The sequence below is a fragment of the Mandrillus leucophaeus genome, unplaced genomic scaffold (assembly GCF_000951045.1).
Source record: "Mandrillus leucophaeus isolate KB7577 unplaced genomic scaffold, Mleu.le_1.0 Scaffold874, whole genome shotgun sequence".
NCBI lineage: Eukaryota > Metazoa > Chordata > Mammalia > Primates > Cercopithecidae > Mandrillus > Mandrillus leucophaeus.
In genome coordinates, this window is record NW_012109519.1 from 801,840 (window position 1) to 819,766 (window position 17,927).

Consider the following 17,927-nt stretch of genomic DNA (forward strand, 5'->3'; position numbering starts at 1 on the left):
TGTTTACAGAACTTTATTTTTGAACTTGCTAAACATTTTAGATTTAAAAAGAAAGGCTGAAAGGGATGCTCTCCTATAAACCTAGTAGCATTCTAACTTGGTACAACTTGTTTGGTATGTGGAACTTGGTACAACTTTTTTGTACAGTATCTAACCAAGAAACATTTATAACTTTTGACATAGTAATTCTGCTTCTGGTACATCAATCTCAAAATATGATAGAGAAGATGCAAAATAAGATGTGCACACTCTTGTCACCATGACATTATTCCAGGAATCACTGGAAATAATCCTTATGTAAGTTAAAGCCTAGAAGCTGTTAGTATAATGCCTGGAACTGTAGATAATGATTGACAAATATTAGCACAAGACCAAGAATAAAAGCACAAGTGTGCAATAATAAACAGTTCATTTGATGATTCTCTGGATGGGATATTATGCACCATCATGATGAATGCAGTTACATGAACAAAGACTTTTGAAATAATGCTAAATGTGTACAGGAAAGTATAAAAGCTCACTGACATGACAACTACCATGAAAAGTAAACATAGGAAAATATTATTATTAGGATGGTTAGATGTGCAATTTTCTTCTTTTCTATTTAAGCATTTATAATGTTTTTATATTATTAGTATTTTTGAAATTTCCAGAACACCACAATATCTTCATTGTGCTATTTATCTTACTTATTTTAAAAAATAACACGTAATAATTCTATAATTGCTGTTATAATTATCCATACACCTACCAATCTGAAGTGCCAATCTTATAGCTACTCTCATTTTTGTATCACTTTTTTATTTCCTATATGCAGGCATTAGTTTACAAATACTGACACAAGAAAAATAATATTGGTATAAATAAATGAAGTATAAGAATTATTATTTAGGGTACATATTCAGAGTGAAATAATGTATAGATAGGAGAGGCTGAAGAATTCCATACCGTTGTTTACATCTCCACCAGAAATGTGTCTAACTGTGTATGAATGTGTATGATATGGAAACTGGGTATAATGATCATTTGCCTGAACAGAACTATTTGCATGAGCATGGCTCTGAGAATTTTGGTAGAAAATACACCCAATGTGACTTAAGAAACACGTTTTGCTCTTACTAACATGATCAAAGCAAACATATTATTCTATCATAAGCATTCATGTTTATAGTAGTGAGGGCATCTCAAGGCATTTTTAACAAAAATCGGATGAGTTTTTTGGAAAATGTTTATTTAGATCATATGCCTTTCGGTAGGTTGTTTTATTTTTTCTAGTGGACCTTTAAAAATGATACTCTCAGATAATTTTGTAAACTGATATTTCCATGCAAGCATTAAATCTATAAAAATGAAGGAAGTTATGTAACTATCCTATGCATGGTGGAAAACATTTCCAGAATAAGATATATATATTATTAAGTTCAAAACAAAATCAAAATTATTCACATGGATTCATGTAAATATAAATTTGTGTAATTAAATATGCTTCATTTTTAAAAATGTTGTCCATTCACTTTATTACTCATGTACATTATCTTCTCTATGGCTGCCTTGGGATGCCAAAAGCAAAGCAAAAACTTAGTAATATCTGAGATGAGTTTCATTATAGAGTGTAGTATTTGTGTTATTGATGTATTTTATTATAGCTTATTGAGTAGATTTTCTTCCTGAATGTTGTCTGTTTTCCAACTTGTTGATACTCATGCAGAGTCTATTCCTAAGCAATGTAGCTAAAATTCTTGAAGAAAACATCTGAAGCAACGTAAAATCATTGTTTGATTAATTTTACATAATAAAGTTTTTGATCAAAGGATATACCCTTGAAATCTTCCTGAAAATATTAGAATATTTATAAGAATGATAATAAAGAATTATTGGATAAAGCCCAAAGAGAAGACAGTGGTAATACTTGTTAAAACTTGACAATTTTACAGGCACTCACTTATGAATGAGTGATAAACTTCTTCGTAAATAGTACATCATTTTAAATTTATATTTTTAAAAAACGGTAAGAAAGATACATATTTTTTTCTAGTAATTCCTTAGATGAAGGATGTTAGACTCACAAGATTTAATAACTTGATTTATGTTTCTAAGGAATTGAAAACCTTGATTGAGTGACAACTGTTGTAAAATACAAATAGCACTTTTAACACCATAAAATGTAGGCTATCATGGAATATGGTTCTAGCATACATAAGTGGCACACATTGTCTGCAAGTGGAGTTAGTGTGCTAAAGCTAAATGCAAAATGAGGAAAAGCAGAATACATTTTTTTTCTAAAAATAAAAGAATTACAAATTATTCTAAAATATCTAATATTTGTTGAAACTTTTTAGACTGGTTTAAACTGCCAAACTTGCAACTGACATTAATTGTTATGTAAACACAAAACAAGTTACACTAGTAAGCATTTTTGCAAATAAATTTAGAGACCTGTGTTCCAGTCAGTGGAATCAAATTTTTTACCTTCAAGTTCAGAAAAGAAACAGCATATGTGATTCTTAGAGAAATTTGACCTGGCAACCATATTTCTTCCAAGGCAATATTAACCATGACACTAAATACTATGGTATTTGGAAAGATATACAGTAAAAGTGATTGCCAATGACAATTTTAAAACGAAAAATTTCTTGCCTAATTAAAGCATGATAATTGATAGTATCCACATTGAACTCTTTTGGAGTTTGTATCCACTTTGAGTTACAAATCAAAATCTGGAAATGTGCTATGCTTGTGTGTATGTCTTTACGAATAGAAGCAGTTAATGACATATATTTTTTCAACTATGTTTTACCTAAAACTTAGGGAATCATGTTGGAATTATGTGACACATAGAGTTCTATGTGTGATACCTGAAGCCATTTTCAGATATTGCTCATGGCCCAGGCCCAATAATTGAATTATGTCATTGCTGTCTTGATTAAATATTGACTACTAATTCAGTGAGACAAACAGTATTGTTAAGGAAGGTAATTCTGAAAATTAGTACTCAGCTAAAATTAGCAAACAAACAAGAAATCTTGGCCTCACACATAATCATATACCTAATCTGCAAATCTATGTATCATCATGAGATAACGCAAATGGGACTACTGCATTGCAATTATGTACAGCCTTCTGAATGCTTTTCATCCTCTGTGATTTATATTCTTCAAGATTTCATATTGTTTTACTTTAAACTAACTATATTTGTAGAAAGTTATAAATGAGTACCAATTCAAGTTACTGGAAGTAAAAGCTGGCTAATGTCAGTTGAAACCAGAGTAAGGCATATAAAAATACAGGTGTCAATACAAGTATCAAAATCTGAACATTTTTGTAGGACACAAGATAAGTTCAGAAAATTATCTGCAGAGCAGAGAAAAGATAAAACGTCCTTTAGAGGTTTAGAAAGAGTTCTGAATCCTGAAAGTCTAAGCATTCTCAAAGCACTTGAGTCCTCCTACTCTTAAGGTTTTTAGTCCTTGACTTGCTTTCTAACAGCCTGCTAGTTGCAGGCAACGTTGAGCATAAAGATGTTGACCACATGCAGGAGAAAAAGATAAAAATCTTCTGCTAAACAACTCAGGGGAAAGATGATGACATTACAAACTAGAGCAGAGATGGGGCTGTACCTTATATAGCAGCTCCCACACATGCTCACAAATAAGTATGGCGAAAAGGCTTCCCCAGTTAGGCAAGCTAGTACGCATTTTTAATTGAGGGACTTATTTCATCACGTGATTCCACATTTAAAAAAATGTTTGAATGGGCCAGGCGCGGTGACTCACGCCTGTAATCCCAGGACTTTGGGAGGCCGAGGCAAGCGGATCCCTAGGTCAGGAGATCGAGACCATCCTGGCTAACACGGTGAAACCCCGTCTCTACTAAGAAATAGAAAAAATTAGCCGGGCGTGGTGGGGGCGCCTGTAGTCCCAGCTACCCGGGAGTCTGAGGCAGGAGAATGGCGTGGAACCCCGGGGGCGGAGCTTGCAGATCGCGCCACTGCACTCCAGCCTAGGCCACCGAGCGAGACCCTTTCTCAAAAAAAAAAAAAAAAAAAAAAAAAAAAAAAAAAAAAAAAAAAAAGTTTGAATGAAGACATACCTAAATATTATTACTGTCTTTTTTAAATAATTTCAACTTTTATTTTACATTCAGAGGGATATGTGCGAATTTGTTAAATAAGTATATTGTGTAATGCTGAGGTTTGGGGTACAAATATTCCTGTCAACAATACAAATAAATAAATAAACTCTTCCGTAGTAGCTAGCAGTGAATAACATTGTAAGTTAGCCATCACTGCAAGTATACTTAGCACAAGCAAAGACATGCTTCATTTTGGTGAGAGCACATATACTTTTGAAAAGAATATCTAAGACTCTGTGGAAAGAAAATAACTATTTCTGTAATGTTAAGAAACCAATATTTAGAGTGGAATTGGGGATAAAAAGGACATGTGTTAGATACCCTGTGAATTAGTCCATTCTCATACTGCTAATAAAGACATACCCAAGAGTAGGTAATTTAGAAAGGAAAGAGGTTTAATTAATTCACAGTTCCACATGGCTGGGGAGGCCTCATAATCATGGCTAAAGGCAAATGATGAACAAAGTCACATCTTACATGATGGCAGGCAAAAGACCTTATGTAGGGGAACTCTTCTTTATAAAACCATCAGATCTCGTGAGACTTACTATCACAAGAACAGCACAAGAAAGATCCACCCACATGATTCAATTATCTCTCACTGGGTCCCTCACATGATGGGTGGGAATTATGGGAGCTACAATTCAAGATGAGATTCGGGTGGAGACACAGCCAAACCATTTCACCTTGTCACATACCCCAAAGCATTTTTGTTCTCTAAAAACCTCAGTGGTCAAATGATTTATAACACCTTAAATATGTTTTACAATATTTTGTTTATTTTCTGATCACTAATAAGTAAGAGCTCTGTTCTGTGTTCACTCTAGAGCCTTATATAAATGCTGATTTTGGGTCCTAAAGGTAGAAATAGAAGGTCTTGAAACAGAATTTAGTTGCTTTTTAAACATTTGATAACAGGTATTACAGGCAAGTAGAAGTTTTTCAAGATCAGTGGAAAAGCTTCTGTGATCTTATAATCTCACCAATGATTTATTTTTTTCTTATATAGCTAAGCAAAAATTCCACCTTTGATTTGGTCCTAATATCCTTCCAGCTTTCTTTCAAAACAGGGTTGCATTTTGCTTGTTATGTCATTTTATTTCACCTGTATCTCCAGAAAATGCACCTAAAACATATTCTTATAGTTATTATATTCTGTGCCTTACTTTCTTTTGTTGAAAACAAGAACTATGTGTTTTTCACCTGTGTGTTTCTGGCCATGCACGGTAAATTGTATAGATTTCCAATTAAAATATTTTGAAATAAATTCCAAAATAGATTTATAAAATTGGATAAATAAAGTGTATATTTGGTGAACAATAATTTACTAAATTGAAACTATTTTATTGGAAATTTGAAGTATACCATACATAAATTATAAAGATCACTGTTTGACAAAATTATGAGACAAGAAATCACTGTTAAAATTGCATTAGATCAATGACACATAATTGGGAGCTCATTAGTTTGAATGTGAATTATAATTTTAAAATAGGGTTCAAAAACAGTTTCAGAATTAATTCCCCACAGAAAAGGTTTTAAAATCTCATATAGTCTAAAGGCTTATGATGAAATTAAAAACTGTGACAGTAATCTAAAGAATAATAATTAACATTTAAATAGTTTACCATGTGGCACACAACTTACAATTATCCAATTAATACTTAAATTCTATAGTATAAGTCCTTTCAGTATTTCTGGTTTAAAAGTGATTCACAAAACATATGTAATTTCCATAATCTCTGATAACTAATAAGCAATGGGGTTGGGATTTAAAACCAGGCACTGCAGCTCTAGAATCTGTGTTCTTCACAGTACACAGTTAAATGGAAGTATAAAATGTTAATAAATAATTGTGTTCCTTAAAATCATATGTTGAAGTTCTAGCACCCAGTTTTTTCAGAATACAATCTGTTTGGAGATAGGGTCTTTAAGGAGGTAATTTTGTTAGGATGAAATCACTATAGTGGGTTCTAATCAAAAGAGACCAAAAAATAGGAAAACAGAGGGAGAAGACAGCTATTCCTAGGCCAAGGAGAGACACTCAGAAGAATTCATCTCTGTAGACACCTTGGTTTCAGACTTCTACCCTCCAGAACTGTCATAAAAATAAATTTATTTTGTTTAAACTATCCAGGCTATGGTTCTTTGTTATAGTGGCCTTAGAAAAACAAACATATTAAACAAAGAAAAGGCAAGCAAATTTAGTAGCATATACCCTTAAGAATGTAGGCACAGTTTTGATAAACTATTGGTAATAACTCAGTTAATCATTTTGTAACAATCACAGTAATACAAACATCATGTATTAAAATGTAAGACAACATGGACCTCATAAGATAGCAATCAGTAAACAGACATGCAATAATATAAACATTTTCTGGTAGAATGTATGGTTTATGAGAGCAGAAAAATGGCACTTTATCAAGCTATCCCTAATGTAAGGTATTGTATCATGCTATACCTAATATAAGGTATTAGTCCATTTTTGCACTGCCATAAAAAAATACCTGAGACTGGAACATTTATAAAGAAAAGAAGTTTAATTAAATTACAGTTTTGCAGGCTGTACAGAAAGCATAGCAGCTTCTGCTTCTGGGGAGGCCTCAGGAAACTTATAATCACAGTGGAGAGCAAAGGGGAAGCAGGAAGGTCTTACATGGCAGGAAAAGGAGCAAGGGGGGCAGGGGAGGTGCCACAATGGTTTAAACAATGAGATGTCAGGAGAACTCACTCACGATTGTCAGAGTACCAAGGGCAAAATACACCCCCAAGATCCAATCACCTCCCACCTCCAACATTGGAGATTACAATTCAACTTGGGCAAGGACATAGATACAAACTATATCATTCTACTTGTGACCCTTCCAAATCTCATGTTTTTTTCACATTGCAAAATATGATCATTCCATCCCAACATTCCCCCAAAGTCTTAACTCCTTCTAGCATTACTGAAAAGCCCAAAGTTCTAAGTCTCCTCTGAGACAAGGCTAGTCCCTTCCACTTATGAGCCTGTAAAATCAAAACATGTTGGTTACTCCCAAGATACAATGAGCATATGGGCAGTGGGTAAATACTCTCATTTCAAAAGGGAGAAATAAGGCAAAGCAGAAGAACTACCAGCTCCATGCAAGCACTCATAAAAGTGTGGCAGTCATTAAATCTTAAATTATCAAAATAATCTCCTTCAATTCCATGTCCCACATCCAGGACACACTGATGCAATGGGTGGGCTCCCAAGGCTTTAGGCATCTCTGTCCCTGTGGATTTGTAGAGTTCAGATCCCAAAGCTGATCTCAAGGGCTGGTGTGGAATGCCTGTGACTTTTCCAGGTGTAGGGTGCAACCTGCTGGTGCATTCATGATTCATGAGTCTGGAGAAGGGTGGCTCTCTTCTCACAGCTCCACTAGACATTGCCCTAGTAGGGACGCTGTGTGGGGGCTCCAACCTCACAATTTTCCTCTGCATTGCCCTAGTAGAGGTTCTCCATGAAGGCTCTGTCCCTACGGCAGGGTTCTTCCTGGACATCCAGACTTTTCCATACATCCTCTGAAACATAGGTGGAGGCTCCAAAGCCTCAACTTTTATATTCTGCTCATCCACAGGCTTAACACCACATGGAAGATGTCAAGACTTATGACTTGCACCCTCTAGAGTTGTGGCCTGAGGCTTTGAGCTAATGCTGGAGACCAACCAGCCAGGTCATGGAAAGCAGTGTCCTAAGGCTGCATTGAGCAGCAGGGCTCTGGTCCTGGCCCACAAAACCATTCTGTCCTCCTAGCCCTTCAGGCCTGTGATGGGAGCAGCTGCCATGAAGGTATCTGAAATGTCTTTGAAGCCTTCTCCTCATTGTCTTGGATATTAGCACTTGCCTTTCATTTAGTTATGCAAATTTCTGCAGCCAGCTTGATTTCCTCTCCTGAAAATGGCTTTCCTTTTATACCACATGGCCAAGCTGCAAACTTTTCAAACTCTCATACTCTGGTTCTCTTTTAAATGTAAGTTCCAATTTTAGGTCATTTATTTGCTCATTCATATAAACTTAAGTTATAAGAAGCAGCCAGGTCACCTGTTGAATGTTTTGCTTCTTAGAAATTTCTTCCACCGTGTACCCTAAGTCATCACTCTCAAGTTCAAAATTCCACAGATATCTAGAGCAAGGACTTTCTTCTAAAACATAGCAAATGTGGGGCTGGGTGTGGTGACTCATGCCTGTAATCCCAGCATTTTGGGAGGCAAAAGTGGGCAGATCATGAGGTCAGGAGAGCAAGAACATCCTGGCCAACATGGTGAAACCTGGTCTCTACTAAAATACAAAAAATTAGCCAGGTGTGGTGGCACGTGCCTGTAGTCCCAGCTTCCCAGAAGGCTGAGGCAGAGGAATTGCTTGAACCTGGGAGGAGGAGGTTGCAGTGAGTCAAGATCATGCCACTGCACTCCAGCCTGGCGGCAGAGCAAGACTTCGCAAAAACAAAACAAAACAAAACAAAAAACAAAAAAAAAAAAACCAGCAAATGTTACCTTTACTCCAGCTCCAAATAAGTTCGTCATTTACATCTGAGACATCCTTAGCTAGGACTTTGTTATCCATTTCACCATCTGCATTTTGTTCACAATAATTTAACAAGTCTCTAGGAAGTTCTAAATTTTCTGTCATCTTTCTGTCATCTTCTGAACTTTCCACACTTTTCTAATCTTTGCCCATTACCCAGGTCCAAAAGTGCTTCCACATTTTCTGGTATCTTTATAGCAATGCCCCACTCCTCAGTACCAATTTTCTGTATTACCTCATTCTCACACTGCTATGAAGAAATACCTAAGACTGGATAATTTATAAAGAAAAGAAGTTTAATTGACTGACAGTTCTGCAGGTTCTGCAGTACAAGAAATCTAAAGGCTTTGGTTTCTGGGGAGGCCTCAGAAAGCTTACAATAATGGCAGAAGGTAAAAGAGAAGCAGGAACATCTAACATGGCAGCAGGAGCAAGAGAGGAAAGGGGAGGTGTCACGCACTTTTAAACAAGCAGACCCCATGAGAGTTCACTCAATATTGTGACACAATACCAAGAGGAAAATCCACCCCCATGATCCAATCACATTCTTCCCAGACCCCACTTCCAACTTGGTGGATTACAATTCAACATGAGATTTGGGTAGGTGAACAGATCTAAATCATATCAACACTTAATATAAGTTAACTGAAAAACATATATGCATTGGAAATTTTGCATATGCTTTGTAAATTTTGCATATGCATCTTTGCAGAGATCTAACTTTATATATTATACTCTAACTCTTATTTATTGTGATTTCTTAGTATTTTCAGCCAAGACTACTTTTTACTCCCAGAATTTTCAAAGTAGCTATAGCATTAATGTATTTAGTATTAATATAATACTTAAGTTACTAGCATTGATTTTCTCCTACAAAGCATGCTTTAAAATGTTCACAAACAGTCTTTCTATAAATAGAACTTTGTATGTATTGATATGGTCTGTTTGATAAACCTGCCCATTTTTTATTGAATAGAATAATATAAAACATAAATTTTAACTTTAGTAAATTCTAGAGAATTAGTAAATGTGCAACATAATATGTAACAGCCACACACTATCCAATATATGATATGATTTTAGATTTAACTGTCATTAATTAAAGTGATTGTAGACAAAATGAGGTCATAGTAATAGATTAATGGTACTTTAAGTGTGTGTTAAGTAGCATAATGCTTAACAATGTCCATTGTGATCACAATTAACACTGATGAAATTTTACAAATAATAGTCACACTCATTTGTTTGCCATGTTACTGTAAATTTGTGAAAGCAATAAAAAATAACATCGTCACCTTTTTGCCACAGCTATTTTTAATAATCATACCCTGGCATCACAGTTTTGGTAAAAATTATCCATTTCACAAATCAAAAACACAGAGCAAGATCAACAAGATGGCAAAATAGGAAGTCTCAGATTTTTTACCCCTATAGGAACATCTATTTAAAAATGATTTATTGATCAAAATCCTGTATGAAAAGAATCAAACTGATTCAAAAGAAATTGAGATTCTAAATAAATAGAGATCTATTATTTACTCAATAAAGAATTCAAAATATTTATTTTAAAGAAGCTCAATGAGTTATAAGAGAACACAGATAGATAATTAAACAGTGAAAAATAATATAATTACAAAATTTAAACCTGGACCTTTTTACCATACTTTGGTAATTACAAAATGGAAACATATTGGGAAAACAACACTGGTCTAAACTTTAAAGCACTAATTGGAGATAGTCTTACTATTGGAAACTATTGGCAAAAAAATACCCAATCTATTTAATACTGCTATATCCAAAGTGCTCACATATTTAAATGGAAACTTTAATTCTAGTAAAATCCCTTGCTAGTATGGGGATTTTATCATTTTTACTAGCTAATATATTAACTCTCACAAATCATAGGATTTGGGAATGGAAATAAATTTTTTGGGTACATCATCTAGTTCAATCTACTCATTATATGAATAAATAAATACACTAGTCCAACCTACTCATTATATAATTATTTATATATCATATAATATTTGTATATGTATTATAGTTAATAAATATTATATAATGAATATAGTGGAAGATCATCTAATCTACTCATTATATATGTATTATTTATATATTTATTATCACATACTATATTTAATAAATATTATATAATGAGTAGATTGGACTAAATTATCTACCCAGAAAATTTTAGACCAAGAATATTTTAGTCAAGTTTGGTTGACTCTGGATAGACACAAGGATAAAATTAAGGTCTTTATCTTCTTCGCTAATAAGGAGGGAAGAAGAATCAATCTACAAAGTGTTTACAAGTTTTCTAGGTATGAGTTGTTTCTTCTGGTAATCATTTGTTTGCTTATTTTATAGATAGAGCCTTATTGTAATATACATTAACAAGATAATAAAAGAAAAACCTGATTATCTGTATTCAGATTTATGACTGGAGAAAGGATAGGATTTAGAGATTACTTATAACTACTATGCAGAGAGATGTTGAGGACTCTCTGTAGCACCTCTATTTTAAAATAATTCTCTAGTCTTCTTGTACAAGAGGTTCTTACACTGCTGGTTATGCCTTATGAAGGTTGGTCCTCATTGAATTGCTTGTTTAACCAAAGGTACACAAAGTGTAACATTAGATAGATCAATTCCAGACCTGGCGAATCACAAAATTTAGTGTATTAGCAAATATTCAGGTCAGCTTATTTTCACAGAGGCTTTAAACAGTAGTAAATTAAAGAAGGTAACACTCAATTTTTTCATAATTTAGTGAAAGAAGTCAAAACTTTCTGTGTTGACAAGAGGAGACAAGACCTTTCAAACAAATGGGAAGATTTGTCATTGTAAGAAAGAAGAAAGCTTGAGCTATCATTACAAGGGAAAGAAACAGAAGATGTAGGTAACAAATCAGACTGATCATTTTGTTGATGGAATGATAAGGTAATTCATATATTATTCATTTAATTTTGTTTTGAAAATAAGTTTCAGAGAAGTCATAAGCAAATATAAGGACTTCTTTGTACATGCATGTGGGGACGGTAGGGTTTAAACTGAAGACTTCAAGGGCTTATGATAATTCTGTATTCCTAACATTTGGTGTAGTCCATGTTGCTAAAACAATCTGTTAAATGAATAAATGATGTATATTTAAAATGTATGACAATCATATTTTCTTGTGTCTATGTATATTATCTACTAAAGTACTTACAGTTATGGTCTCTGAAATCCTTAAAAACATTTCTAAAGTATTATATAGAATCCTTGTTTGTTTAAATTCAGCACTAAGTCATTGCTCAAGAATGAAAACACAAACAAAAACCATCAAAATTCTAATTCCCCCAGGTCACCATAATTTCTACGTAATAGTGAGTTTCTGAGGTTTTTCAAACATTCATTATAGTAGTCTGCTCTGTTTCACTTTAATCTGAACCATAAATACAGCAGTTAATTTTTTTCTGTGCATGCTGTATCATTTAAGCCTATGGAATATGCTGGAAAGGAAAAAAAATTTAAAACAAGGGCAAATAACTCTACTAAATAGCCATAAAATCCTTCACAAAATGGAAAATGGAATGGTTATATTGATTATTTTACTGCCAGAGATGTTCCATGTTGCAAGTTTGACACCTTTTGAAGTTGCATTTACTATTTTAGGCAGTTAAGGCACTATTTAATGAATCAATTCAGTCATTTAGTCAATAAGAGTATCCTTGCATTTTAAAAGATGCATTTTAAAATATACCTTTTTCAATGGTGCTTCACTTATGAAAAAGAAATAGTTAAAACACTTGACAAATCAGACTTAATACTAGTTAAAATGCCCCAGTGATATACATCTTGTTTTCATGCAAACTCATAGACTCACAAAGGAAGAAGCATTCTCTGTTCAGAAATGTCAATGGAATGAAACAATGTCATAGAATAATGATCTCTTGTTTCCACAAATGCCTAGGGAAAACTAAGATGTTCATTTTCAAAGCAGGAAACATTGATCCACTTGGTATGTCCTATTAAAACAATTTATTTTATTCCATCAAATAGCTAATGTAAATTCAGTCATTTTAGTCTGATGGATATGAATTTCAGAGAATGGCATTTTTGTGCTATAATACTGCTAAAGAGATGAAAATCATAGCATTTTGCTTTGGTTTATTTGTCAGAAAATGGAATTAAGTTTGTTCATGAACACACTAAGGTTTAATGTTAGCAATTTAGGAATGGTATATACTGAATTTATTTTTCTTTGATTTCTTTTCAGTAAACCTTTTTCAGTTCTAATGGTCATTCAGTTACATAATTCTGAATTATGTGCATTCTATTGAGAATTCTATACATTGTTATACATCAGAAAGTCAGCACTATAACATAACATATGAAGATTTGTGGCCAGTGACTGTTCAAATGAAGGTAAATGTTACCATAAGAAAACAAATGATGGAGAATCATGCCTGGTTTTGATAGTATTTTAATCTGAACAGCAAAATGGAAAGATAGCCAGAGCTCCAGGGGGAAAGACAAAAAAGCAGAGATTTATTTGTTCAAATAATGTGCATGTACATGCATAGAGGTTTGTGCACAGATGATCTGTAGGTAGACACATTTCGCATGATGAATAGTCACATAATCTCTTAGAATATGTTTCATACCTGCCCTTGTGGTGTATATTGTAGCACATGCGTTTTATTGGTAGTTCCCTTTCTTTCAGTGATACAAATTAATGAATTCAGAAGAAGCCTTTATATTGTTATTTCATTTTATCAGAATCTAAATTCCCTGTTATCACCATTTCTATGGCTGGGTAAAAGAAGTGATTTTTTTTGGCATCAAAGCACATTAAACTATGCAAATAAAAGTTAAAGCCAAAGGAAAAAAGTACTTTTTTTATTAAAACAATGCTTACTTTCTTTCAAAAAGAGGTCACACATGTAGCACTTCTGAAACGACTTTATAGATAGTGAGATTCAGTAAGAGGAAAGCAGTACAAAACATCCAAAGAAATGTGTTTATCTCAGGGTTTATCATTTTATTTAAAGGAAATGAGTATCCAATTCTTTTGCCAATATACATTAAGAAAAAGTGAAGTCATGCCATACACTTATCATGTAGTGTCTCCTACTCTAGCCACTTCTGCGAAGCTTCTCATATTTTCTCCTTTTTATACCTATACAAATTGGCCTGGCATATGTTCCAATTTTTTCTGTACCTTCTTCATACAGCTTTTTTTTCTGTAAAGGTAGATCCTTTCTATATATCCATACTCTCAGTATAGGCATAATGTTGTTAAAACTGAAAAGGACTCTCCAGGCATCATCAGTTGGGGAAGATACTATACAGTTGAACATGGTAGTTTACACGGATACACAGCACTGTATGTTGTAAGTAGAAAGGGTAATAATGGAGATTTGCCAGAGGAGAGTAAATCAAGAACTTGGTTGTTTTTGTTGGGGCAGAATATAAACCAAGACTTACTGGTTAGTAAGCCAGGGTATGAGTGACCTCAGACTCCAAAAAGTTCCTTCTGCCTAAGAACATAATGGTAGCAGAGTTCCAGCAGGCACATTTAGCTCACGTATGCAAAGTAAATGGCCCTAGATTCTCAAAGGAGATTATTGATAGGGCAGGTAGTGAAGTGTGTCTGCACAGACTGGCATTATGTGGACTTTGAGATTACTGTTTATTTCCCTGAATATAAGAACACCAAGTGGGCATTGTCCAAGCTTTCGCATGTCCCTATAGTGGCTGGTCACTGTTAGTTATGCAAATGTCACTAATGTCTAACCTGCTTCTTCATAACACATACATACTGAATATTAGATGAAAGTGTCACTCGAATACATGCATTTACCATTCACAGTCACATGTTAAAAAGAGCAATGCAGAACCAAGATTGCTTTCTTATTTCGTCCTGCTTTTTGACACAATGTTTATTTTTTTCATTTTTCTTCTCTTCTGTTCCTTCAGATTTTGACATGCTGTACCTCTTCCTCAAATACAATTTGACTCATAAATAAAATAAAGAAACAACAACTAAACCTCTCTCTTTTCATCAGGTCCTATGTTCATCTCTCTGTCTAGGTTGGAGTCAACCTTGCAGCTGGCTGAGAAACCTTGAAATCTGGAAATTTTCTCCATCATGAAATATATTATTTTAGGTAATTTTCACAATTGGATGACACAATAGATTAACTAGAGCTTTACTTGGAATCACTTTTAAATTCAGAAACCAAAATAGAAGATGCATTTTATTTTAATATTTGACAACTCAAGAATCATTCATGAAACATTTCTCACTTCTCCACCCACTGATGTTTTTACATGTTTCACCAAAAGCTATTTTCTCCAAATCATTCTACCATCTGAGATACATTATGGCAGAAACATTTCTTTTCAAATGTATTTTTAGTGACTTTTTTGCTTGTCAGAAAAAAATCAGTTAGAATACACTTAAATACTCTAATTTAGTATTAAAAATTATAACCAGTAGTACCAACATTTTCTTGATTGTATTTCTAAAGGAAAAGTGAAATGAGGATATATATTGACACTTTTAATGGAATCAATCAATACAGTTCCAAATCATTCTGCTTTATCTTAAAGTGCGTTTGTTAAAAAAATCTATAGTGACTAATTTATGAACTCCTAAAACCATTTAATAACATTGTTTAACCTTTCAAGTGTTTCATAACTTTAAAAAGTCCAATGAGCGCCATAATCTCAGAATTACTTCCTTTCATGTAGTAGAATATATACAAAAGGGCCTAAATCCTCTTAATTTTACTGAATATACTTCTTTATATGACCCCTTTTACACCTGCGTTATTTCTGCTATCATACGTCAAAAAGCCATTTCTGTTTAGAAACGCTGAGTTCAGGAGAGAATTTGTTAGTAGGTTGCATGTTTAGAGTAAAGTGAAAATATCTATTGCCAGAAAATGTTACAATTTTAAAGATAATGTATGTAGGTAGAATGTTGCTTATTATGTTTCAGTCACCAAATGTGTATTTGTGCCATACTGCACACCAGAGGCTGTAAAATCGTATAATATTGACTGGTGACTTTTTATAGTTTGTTTACCAAGATCCTGGCTTAGTTCTATACACATATGTAGCATTTATATGTATGTTCCTCTTAAAAGAGTTAATATACCTTTTTCAGTAATGCTTCACTTATGAAAAAGAAATAGTTAAACCACTTGACAAATCAGACTTAATATTAGTTAAAATGCCCCAGTGACATACATCTTGTTCTCATACATCCAGACTCATAGACTCACAAAGGAAGACGCATTCTCTGTTCAGAAATGTCATGCGTGTGTGTGTGTGTGTGTGTGTGTGTGTGTGTGTGTGTGTGTGTGTATAATGTTTGGAACATCCAACCATTTATTAAGTGAGCATTTCAACTTTGTTAATCACACATAGAAAATAAAATATATAGCATATTTCCTAGTAGCAAGTGCATATAGGCTCAGTAGGGAAAAAAGACAACAAATATAAATAAATAGAAAATAAGATAAAATGATACATCAGTTAATGACTTTTTTGGGAGTTGGGGGCTAATGGTTTCCTTAGGAACTGAGAGGAGATGGAGATCACTGAAGAAAAGTCAAATACAAGGTAAATGGCAAGGTAGTGTTTTGCTTTGCACTGGCAGACCCATAGAAAATGTGTAGGCTAGTAATATAGGGAAGGGCTACTCTGATTATGGTAAAAGCAAAATGAATTCAGAGGCCTCTTATGTCATTGCCTAAATCAGTTATTCTCACATGGAAGTGATTTACCCCACCCCCTCCAGGAGACATTTGGCAGTGTCTAAAGGCATTTTTTTATTGTCACGACAGGGCCGTAAGTGTGAGCATTAAGAAACCCGCGAGTGGGGAATAGGGAGCTTGACTAGAATCTAGGGCTGCTGCTAAACTTTCTACAATGCACAAAATAGTTCCCTTATAAAAATGAATTGTCTAAAATGTCAATAATGCCAATGTTGAAAAACCTTGGACTAAATGTACGAGTCTGGCTAGTGAATTTCTCACATCTTGCATCCCACATTAGGTTGTAGGACAGCTAAAAAAGTGCCCTTCCTGAATCTATCTAGCCATATAAATGGTAGCAGCATGATTTTTAGATCTTAATGAAAAGATATAGTAATAGAAAAGCTTATTATGAACCCACTAATTTGCATCACTGAAACCAAGTGCAAATAAGTAAGTCTGTGTACCAGAACATGTACCATAGGCTGTCTTTCCACTTATTTAATTAATTCATTTGTTTTCGTTTTTGTTGAGACAGGGTCTTGCTCTGTCACCTAGGCTGGAGTGCAGTTACACAATCGTGGCTCACTGCAGCCCCAAACTCCTGGGCTCAAGTGACTTTCCCATTTTAGCCTCCAGAGGTGAATAGCTGGGTGGGACTACAGGTGTGTGGCAGAACATCCAGCTAATTATATAATTATATAAAAATTGTGTAATTTATATTACATAAATTATAAATAATATATGTATATATAAGCACATGTATATGTGTGTGTGTATATATACACATATATATATATTTTTTTTTTCATTTTTTTGTAGAAACAGGGTCTTCCTATGCTGCCCAGGCTGGTCTCAAACTCCTGGACCCAAGTGATTCTCCCATCTTGGTCTCCCAAAGTGTTGGCATTACCAGCCTGAACCATTGTGCCCAACCTGTCTTTCCATTTATTTAAATCTTTTAATTTCTGTCAACAATCTTTTGCAGTTTTGCATTTAAATTTACTCTTAAGTATTTCATTTTTTAATATTTTTGTAAGTTGAATAAATTTTTAAATTTATATTTTGAATTCTTTATTTCTAGGGTATAGACAGTTATTTTCAATATTAGTCATGATTCTTTGAATATCTGATATAATTCACCAGGGAAGCCATCATGACCCGAGTTTGTGTGTGTGTGTTAGGGTGGTGGTAGGGGGAGGGGGATATTTTTAACTTATAGATTTAATCTCTTTATTTGTCATAAGCCAGTTTATATTTTCTATTTCTTAAGTTACTTTTGGTAGTTTGTGCCTTTCTAGGACTTTCTTTGTTTCTTCTAACTCATGTGGTGCCCTGGCATAGAGTTTCACAGTATTTCCTAATTGTTGTTTATACTTCTGTAAGTTCGGTAGCAATGCTCTCTTTCTTTTCTGATTTTGGTAATTTACATCTTCTCTTTTTAAATTGTATGGTTATTGTAGATGAAGACCTGTCAATTTGTTGCACTTTTTAAA